Consider the following 8,101-nt stretch of genomic DNA (forward strand, 5'->3'; position numbering starts at 1 on the left):
GAGGATGCTACAGTGCCCTCTAATATGTTCCAGCAGTGGCCTTGGCCATAATGTTGTTTCAAGCTGCCTTAGGGGTATGGCCTTGATTTCCCACTTAATTACTCTTGATATCCATTACATTCCTAACACCACTAATTCAGTTCTACAAAGTCACTAATCAGCCGGTGTGAATTTAATTAAAGGTGTTTCCCTCCCTTCCCTCCCCACAAACAGGCAAGTTGCTATTTAGCTTTCTAAATACAGCTCCAGTTTTATTTAAAAGGTGTTTATATGGAAACGTGTTTAAACAATTGCAGCATTCCATCCAACTGTAACTCTTACACACAGTACCTCTTTCCTCACTATGTATCCCTTTTTCCTTGCTATGTATTTTGTGTTCACAGAACTTGAGCCCATTCTCAGGACTGAGTAAGAGGTCTTGGGGGGGGGGGTAGGTGACAGAAGCTTGCCTTCCCTGTAGCTGAGTAATGTGGAGTTGCTGGGCGTGTGGATTGCATGTCCAGAGAGTATGTGGCTGCTATGGGCAGCATGGAGATGCAGGGGTCAGGATGTGTCATCCCAGCCCCTGGAAATCCCACAATGCACCACACAAATGCATGGTGCATTGTGAGGATCACGCCCCCCCCCCCCGTGATGGACAAGCACCCGCCCAGTGTTTCAGCACTAGCTGAAAGCAGTCAGCACTGACATAAGATCAATTCAATGGGGTTAAGGGAGCACGCACTCCCTTGACCTTGTTTAAGAGCCTGGCTCCTTAGCTGGGTTTGCCACCGAGTCACTGCCAGATCCACTTGGCTCCTGGTGGTTCCCATAGGCAACCAAGCCTGGGTTTAACTGCCCTAGCCCTTGGCTGCTCGTACAAACAGCCTCCTTGTCTCATAAAGAAATCTGTTTTGCTGATACTAGAGTCTTCTTCAAAAGTTATCAAACCATGTATGCGGTACACCAGGGATTCTCAATCTTGGGTCCCCAGACATTACTAGACTATTACTCCCATAATCCCCAGTCTTTAGCCATTGTGGCTGGGGATGATAGGAGTGGCTAACCCGCTCCTGTAGCCCACCCCTTAGCCAGGGTTTGTTGAGTGAGCGCTCCACAAACCCGGGCTATCTGCTCATGAGTAGCCGCGGCACGGCTCTGCGCCGTGGCTATTCGCGAGTAGACCCCTGGCCGGGAGGCTTAAAAGCAGGGTCTCCCCAGTATGGCCTGCGCACTCACGCAGGGCATACTGAGGCTTCTGGGGGGCGCGTGGCGCCCGAGCTCCCCAGCCCCCGCTGGCTCCGACTCGGAGCCGGCCATCGTGTGGGCAGCTGATCCAACCGCCCAGGACTCCCTGCCCACTCGTGAGCGGGGAGAACGGGCTTAGCCTGCTCTTCCCGCTCACCGCTAGGAACCGGGTCTCACTGATCGTGAGACCCGGTACACAGTGTTTGTCTGCAGAGACAAATGCTGTAGCCAAAGAGATCTTCCCTATAATTCAGAATGTATCCAGTGTTCACAGGGATCTGTCTCCAGGTATAGCATATTTCTCTGTATCTTTGGAGAACAGGGAATGGGGCTTGCTGGGGTGGTCCAGTCATCACCACAACTATGCACAGCATATGTCATTTGATAGCAGTTGAACAGGACCATATGAAGTGTGGGTTTGGGTGGTCGAGCAGCAGGGTAAATAGGAAATTCTTTTATTTAATACTTCTGTGTAATGTGAGATAAGCCATGCTTATCTGCTGTCTTCTAGAGCTGAAAGATCTTGTCTGAGTAGAAACATGCAAGCCCCTGCATTAGACAGGACAACAGAAGCATGAAATCAGGGTCTGTGATTCACACTCCCTCTTTTTTTTTCTTGCTTTTGAATGTCTGATAGTGCTCACCACTGTCTGCCTTAATTGGAAACCAGATTTCACAAAATTACTAGTATGGATGCAATTAATATCTGTGATTTTTGTTGTTGTTTTTCAGAGTTTGATTTAGTTCAACATTAACAGAATGTTGAACTTGGACCTCGGAGACCCACACTCAATTCCTTGATCAACTATCTTATTGGGTGATATGGGGCAAGTTACTTTCTCTCACCTTAACAACCCTGTGATGTGAGTTATGAGAATAAAATGGGTCAGAGAAAGAGTTTCTGTATTCCACAGAACTCCTTGGAGGAAGGGTAGGATAAAAATGCCAACAAACAAACAAATCCATACCAACGGATAAATTGGGTCCAGATTACAGCTCCAAGTTTCTGACTAGTGACTTGTTTCACAATTAAGCCAGTTGCACAGAACAGAGAACAATGCAAGAGTAGCAACTAAAATAGAGTTAGTCAGATTCCCTCCCAGGATCCAGAGAGATCCAGGATCCTCAGAAGGGCCCACTGCTTATTCCTGAGGCCACCTCCATGTTCACAGCCTTTGTGTAGTCTCAGAATCCACTCAGTAGGAGAGAGCCCATTCAGGCTAGTTTGTCCAGGCCCTCCAGAAACCTGGAATCAGCTGGGCTTGTTGCATTAACACTGTATATGACACTGAGTGAGAGGTCTTGGGGGTTCAAATGTATATGTACATGTACAGGTTCAAATGCATTAACACATTGTACATGCACACCTTGAAAACATATTAAGTGAAGAAGTCTTTATTTACTCCATATAAAACAAGTGAAACTTGGGGAGGTACATATTAGATATGGTGAGAAAAGGAAGGAAAATTGTGTTTTCAGAAGCCACTCACCCAGTACTGGGATGTTCTAAGCCAAATTAAGTTGTCTTTAAACAACTATCCAGTAACAAACAGCTGGCCGCAGTACTAACATATTACATTCATTATAGGGCTGTTCAAAAAAACCCTTGATAAATGTCATTAGTCTTGCAGAAATTCTTTAAGCATCTCTCAAAATGCATCAGATGTTTTGCCCAAGCAGATGCTGCCGTGGCTAAGTGACTCAGCTACAAAGCAGGAATTCCCAAGTTCAAATTTCACCTTTATCAGGAACTTGCTTAGTGGCATCAGGCAAGCCCTCTCTTTCATGCTCAGAACTCTAGCTGCAATATAAGGGTAATGGCCCCAGCTGTCTTACGGGGGATGCTGTAAAGGTTATAGTTGAAGCATATGGATCTTCCCGTCCACTCTAAAGTACGATTTAAATAGTACACTCTAAAATACTATTTAATTCCTTGTGGCTATTATTTATTAACATCACCATCTCAACATTTGTTATAGGCAAAACTGAATGGCATCCGAAAGATTTGCAAAAGTGTCCCTGAAGAATTTTGCCAGTGTTACTGAAACATATTTGGGCTTCCCTCCAAATTTTGTCTGCTGATTTGCAAAAAATCCCCAAGGCTTAGGGGAAATTAACTGTTGACCCCACTAAAGAGTAATAGTAAGCTGTTTGTCAGAAAAAACACAGAAATGGCATGACATATATCAAGAGGGTTTACAAGCTGGAGTTAGGGTTGCTCAGAGGATATTTTGGCACTAGTGCACTATATGTATTCAACATTGCTCTTGAGGGGAATCCTTCCACCCTAAGAATGCCGGGCCTCTCACAGTTGGTTCACGCTACCCTCTGCCCCATCTGGACTAAATTTTTTCTGATGTTTTTGGAGGTTGGGAGTACACCAAGATTTCAAACACCTTCATGCTAAAGCTAGACCTTTGTGACATTTTTCATCCAGTGAAATGCCATGTAATGGAAAGAGCAAGCTCTGTATAATTACAAATATTTACTTGGCTAGAGATGAGTACACTGGAAACGTTCACGCATCTTGGACATTTGAATACCAATCCTTAAAGTAAGATTAGCAATGTGTGGCTAATCGCTTAATCACCGAGGCAAATTATCTACTGAAAGTTAGGAAATAGGCTCTTCAACAAAATTTTATCAGCAAAAAGATTAAACGCTTCACAGGAATTCTTTCCTTTTTGGTTTTTTAAAATGTGCATCCTTATTCTGCTGGTGGCATATGTGTTAGGTGGGAAGGCAACATGACACCTTCATATACTAAGCTGGAAACCGACTGTAGGCACTGGGTAATAATATTACATCTTCCATAACACTATCCTGCATATTTCGGAATGTCTGTTGTCCTCTCCTGAACAACTTTGCTCTCCTGAACCACTTTGTGGATAGGTGAGGTAGTGATGGAAAGCTTTGTGTTGGGAGTTCCAACCCCCAACTATACCATCCTTTCCATAAGACACTGAGCCCACCATTGTTACATCCCCTGATGGAGCTGCACTCCCTCAGTGGTACCCAGGTGGCCAATAATGTCCTGGCCAAACCAGAAATGACACTGAAGCCACAGCACACACCTGGCAGAGCATGGAAAGCAGTCAGAGAGGTCATTCACACAATCAAAAACTGTGTTCTACCCAGGTTTGGGATCTGTGTGTACTCCCAATTTTTGATTGTGTGGAAGTAAGGTTAGAGGAAAACCTGGGTAGAAGTGATTGGGTGGAAGCAAGGTTAGAGTTTCTCCTACCTTGCTTCCACACAATCACCTCTACCCGGGTTTTCCTCTAACCTTACTTCCACACAATCAAAAACTGGGAGTACATACAGATGCCAAACCTGGGTAAAACACAGTTTTCGATTGTGTGAATGACCTCAGAGTCGCTCACTTTGCTGCAAGTGGGCATGATTCATGTGATCTTCTCAGAAACAGGGATGGGCTCAGTTCTCACAGGGAAACAGGGTGGGAAACATGGGTATTTAATTTTGGGGATGGTGAGGAGGAGGAGGAGGAGGAGGCAAGGGGTAGCTGACCCCTAAACCCAGAGGGGCAGCTAGAGGATTTGTGCCAAACAGGAAGAGGAAGAACAAGGTGATAGAAAAACCTCTCCCTTCCACTACTAAGGCCTTGGGTAAGGAAGAAGGAAAATCCAAGTGGACACCAGCCCCACAATTTTGGACCATGAGAAAGATGGAAAAGTAATATAATTTAGGGGATCTGTAACCTTTCACAAGGGAGAAAGTCCATCAAGGGGGTCAACTCCTGAGGAAGAGAATAGAGTATGTCACAGTTTTCCTCTGCTTTAGAGATTTGTCAGTCCCTTTGTGACAATATCAGCCACTGCACAAATCCCCAGTCTCATCTCAGAGCTATTAACATGTTTAGCAATCAACACAGTTCCCATTAAGGAAAGGGGACAACCTGCCATGCTTAAGCCTGGAGGCAAGTGTCAATATTAAATGTGGCCATACAGAAATATGTAACAGCTGCTCCATAGACATTCCAACAATTTGAGGGTTACTTCATGAAGATGACAATAGCTTATATATATTATATTAGCACTGCGCATAGCAGCAAATAAATTTGAATTTCTAGTAACCATGGACATGGTCTAATCAGAGTTGTGCACTTTGTCTCACTGATTTCAACAAGGAGGCTTTAAGCCTGTGTTATTTATTATAGTTGTTACAAATATAGCCCATCTTTCTTCCATTATGGAACTCAACACAATGTATTAGGGATGTGCTGAACGGTTCATGGTTCAAACATTCCAACCACAAACCAGGCCGTTTCAAGAGTTCTGAGTTTAGAACAGAATGCATGTCAAATAGCCAGCATGGTGTAGTGGTTAGAGTGCTGGACTAGGACCAGGGAGACCTGTGTTCAAATCCCCATTCAGCCATGATACTTGCTGGGTGACTCTGGGCCAGTCACTTTTCTCTCAGCCTAACCTACTTCACAGGATTGTTGTGAGGAGAAACAAGTATGTACTACACTGCTCTGGGCTCCTTGGAGGAAGAGTGGGATAGCAAATGTAATAAATAAATAAATAAAATAAAATGAAGGGCCTGTTCTGAGCTGAAATAATGTATTTGTACAATGTGTATATAGGTCCCCAGTTCTTTTCCCTCTTCAGTTTAGTTCTAAAACACACACACACACACACCAAACGCTTGCTGCCTTGCATTGTAGTGTGTCTTGCTAGGTGTTTGTTTGTGGCTGTAGTAGTAGTCTTTGATCTCTGATTGTCTGGTTTCCTGGGTTTTCTGTGCAGACAGGCAGTTATGTCTCTGTGGTTGGTTGTATTTGGTTTGCAGTTTGTTCTCTTCTTAGTTGCATCACTGCCTGCTGGATTGCAGCCTGCTAGGGGCACAAAACCAGGGTGGTGGTAGACACCCATGGGTGACCTGAATGGATGATTTGAATGGATGATTTCCATTGAGCTGCGACCTGATGTAGTGACCTGTGTTTGAACTCGTGGATGTGTGTGAACTATCCATTCATTGAAGAGAAGGCAGAAATAAATTTTAAAATCCTAAAAAACCCGCATGAACCCCACCAGGTTGGGACCTCTGTGAGGAGTTGTGGCCCAACTTGCCCTGCCCCCAAACCCACTTTAGGGTGACCAGGGACCCCCCAAGGGGGCATATGGGGCAGCCTCAAATCCCCATGATTCCCTATGGGGAAAATGCAAATAATTGAAAAATCTTCAAAAATTCATTAAATATTCCAGGAGTGTCCAATCGCTTTGGGTTTTGGCAGTAGTTGGCAACCAGGGCTGCCTACCACCAGTGCTGGTTTTGTGCCCCTAGGTGTTCTGCATAGGGAATAATGGGCCAGTTTATGTCCCCATTATACCCTATGCAGAACCTTTTTAGAACCGGTTTGAGTAGGGCTAGAATTCAAACCAACCAGGGGGGATTCATGCAAAACCAGTTCGGTGGGTCAGACCAAACCTACCCATCCCAGTTCAAGATTGAATTTGAAGCAAACCACCCACACTGTTTTTGTGCACACACCCCTATTTTAATGGACAGCACCATGGTGGGGCGGCGGAGGAGCGATGGAGAGGCAGGTAAGACCTGCCTCTTTCCATTTAAAGTTCCAGCTCCCCTCACACTGAAATGTTTCAGCTGGGGAGCTCAAATCATTTCAGCACCTTGAATTAGAGCTGTCGAAATGACTCGTGCAAAGCCCTCCTCACTTGTAAATCAACAATCTCTCAGCTGTCTTTAGTTATTCTTCCGTGTGAACCACTTTGAAACTTTTGCTGAAAAGCAGTATATAAATATTTGCTATAGTAGTAGCAGCAGGAGCAGCAGCAGCAGCAGTAATAGTAGTATGGAGAAGTGGTAGCACTTATGATCAGGTTGCTATTGTTGTGAGGCAAGCAAGCCACTAACCTCCCTTCTCGCCTTCCCTCTCTTTCACACACAGAAACACTACATGCCCTGCTTTTGGAAACAAAGAACAGGGTTGCCCTACAAATATGTTATCCAAACCTATTCATCTATGCATAGTTTGTTGATAATACATGAATGTACAAGCACACACAAAATCTTTGGAAGGCTCTTCTCACGATTAGTGAGAAGAGCCATGAGGGGGTTAGCAGGGTGAGTGGGCTTAGCCTGCTCTCCCTGTAGATGAGCAGGGCGGAAGCTGTGGGCGGCTGGATAGGCTGCCCACATGACTGCCAGCTCCGTTATGGAGCTGGCGGGGACTGAGGGGATCAGGAGCCATGCGGCCCCCGGAAGCTCCAGCATGCCCTGCGAGAGCACACAGGGCATGCTGGTGAGACCCCCGAGCCGAGAGGCTGCTTTTCAGCCTCCCGGTCGCAGGTGTCCTTGTGAGTAGCTGCGGTGTGGCAACTCACAAGCAGAAAAACCAGGTTTGCTGAGCGCTCGCTCCGCAAACCCAGTTTAACTGCCGGGCTACATAAGCGGGTGACCCGCTCAGAACCACCGGGCTCGCAGCCGAGCCCAGTGGTTCTCACGATGGGAGGAAATCGGGCTAGCCTCCGCTAGCCTGATTTCCTCCCATCATGTGAATAGCCTCAGTGACTTCTCTGTAAAGACATTCTATCAGAAGCATTCCCCCGCTTTCAGATATATCAGTACTGTCTCACACTGCCGTATCATCTTGCCTAAAACCTGGTTGCTGGAACTTGCCATGCTGCCAAAATTATAGACGAAGAACTGCCAAAGCACATTTTACCCCATTATTTTGGAACTCTGGACCCAACAGCATCAATCAAACTTAAACCTAGTTATCTTAATTCAAATGCAAACAAGATCAATTTGACACTTTTACAAGAAATAGTCTGGGAGAATGTTCAGCAGCTTCTACATTTAAAAACTCTTTTTTGTTTGTGTCCATTTG

This window comes from Hemicordylus capensis, chromosome 5 (assembly GCF_027244095.1).
Source record: "Hemicordylus capensis ecotype Gifberg chromosome 5, rHemCap1.1.pri, whole genome shotgun sequence".
In the NCBI taxonomy this organism is placed as follows: domain Eukaryota; kingdom Metazoa; phylum Chordata; class Lepidosauria; order Squamata; family Cordylidae; genus Hemicordylus; species Hemicordylus capensis.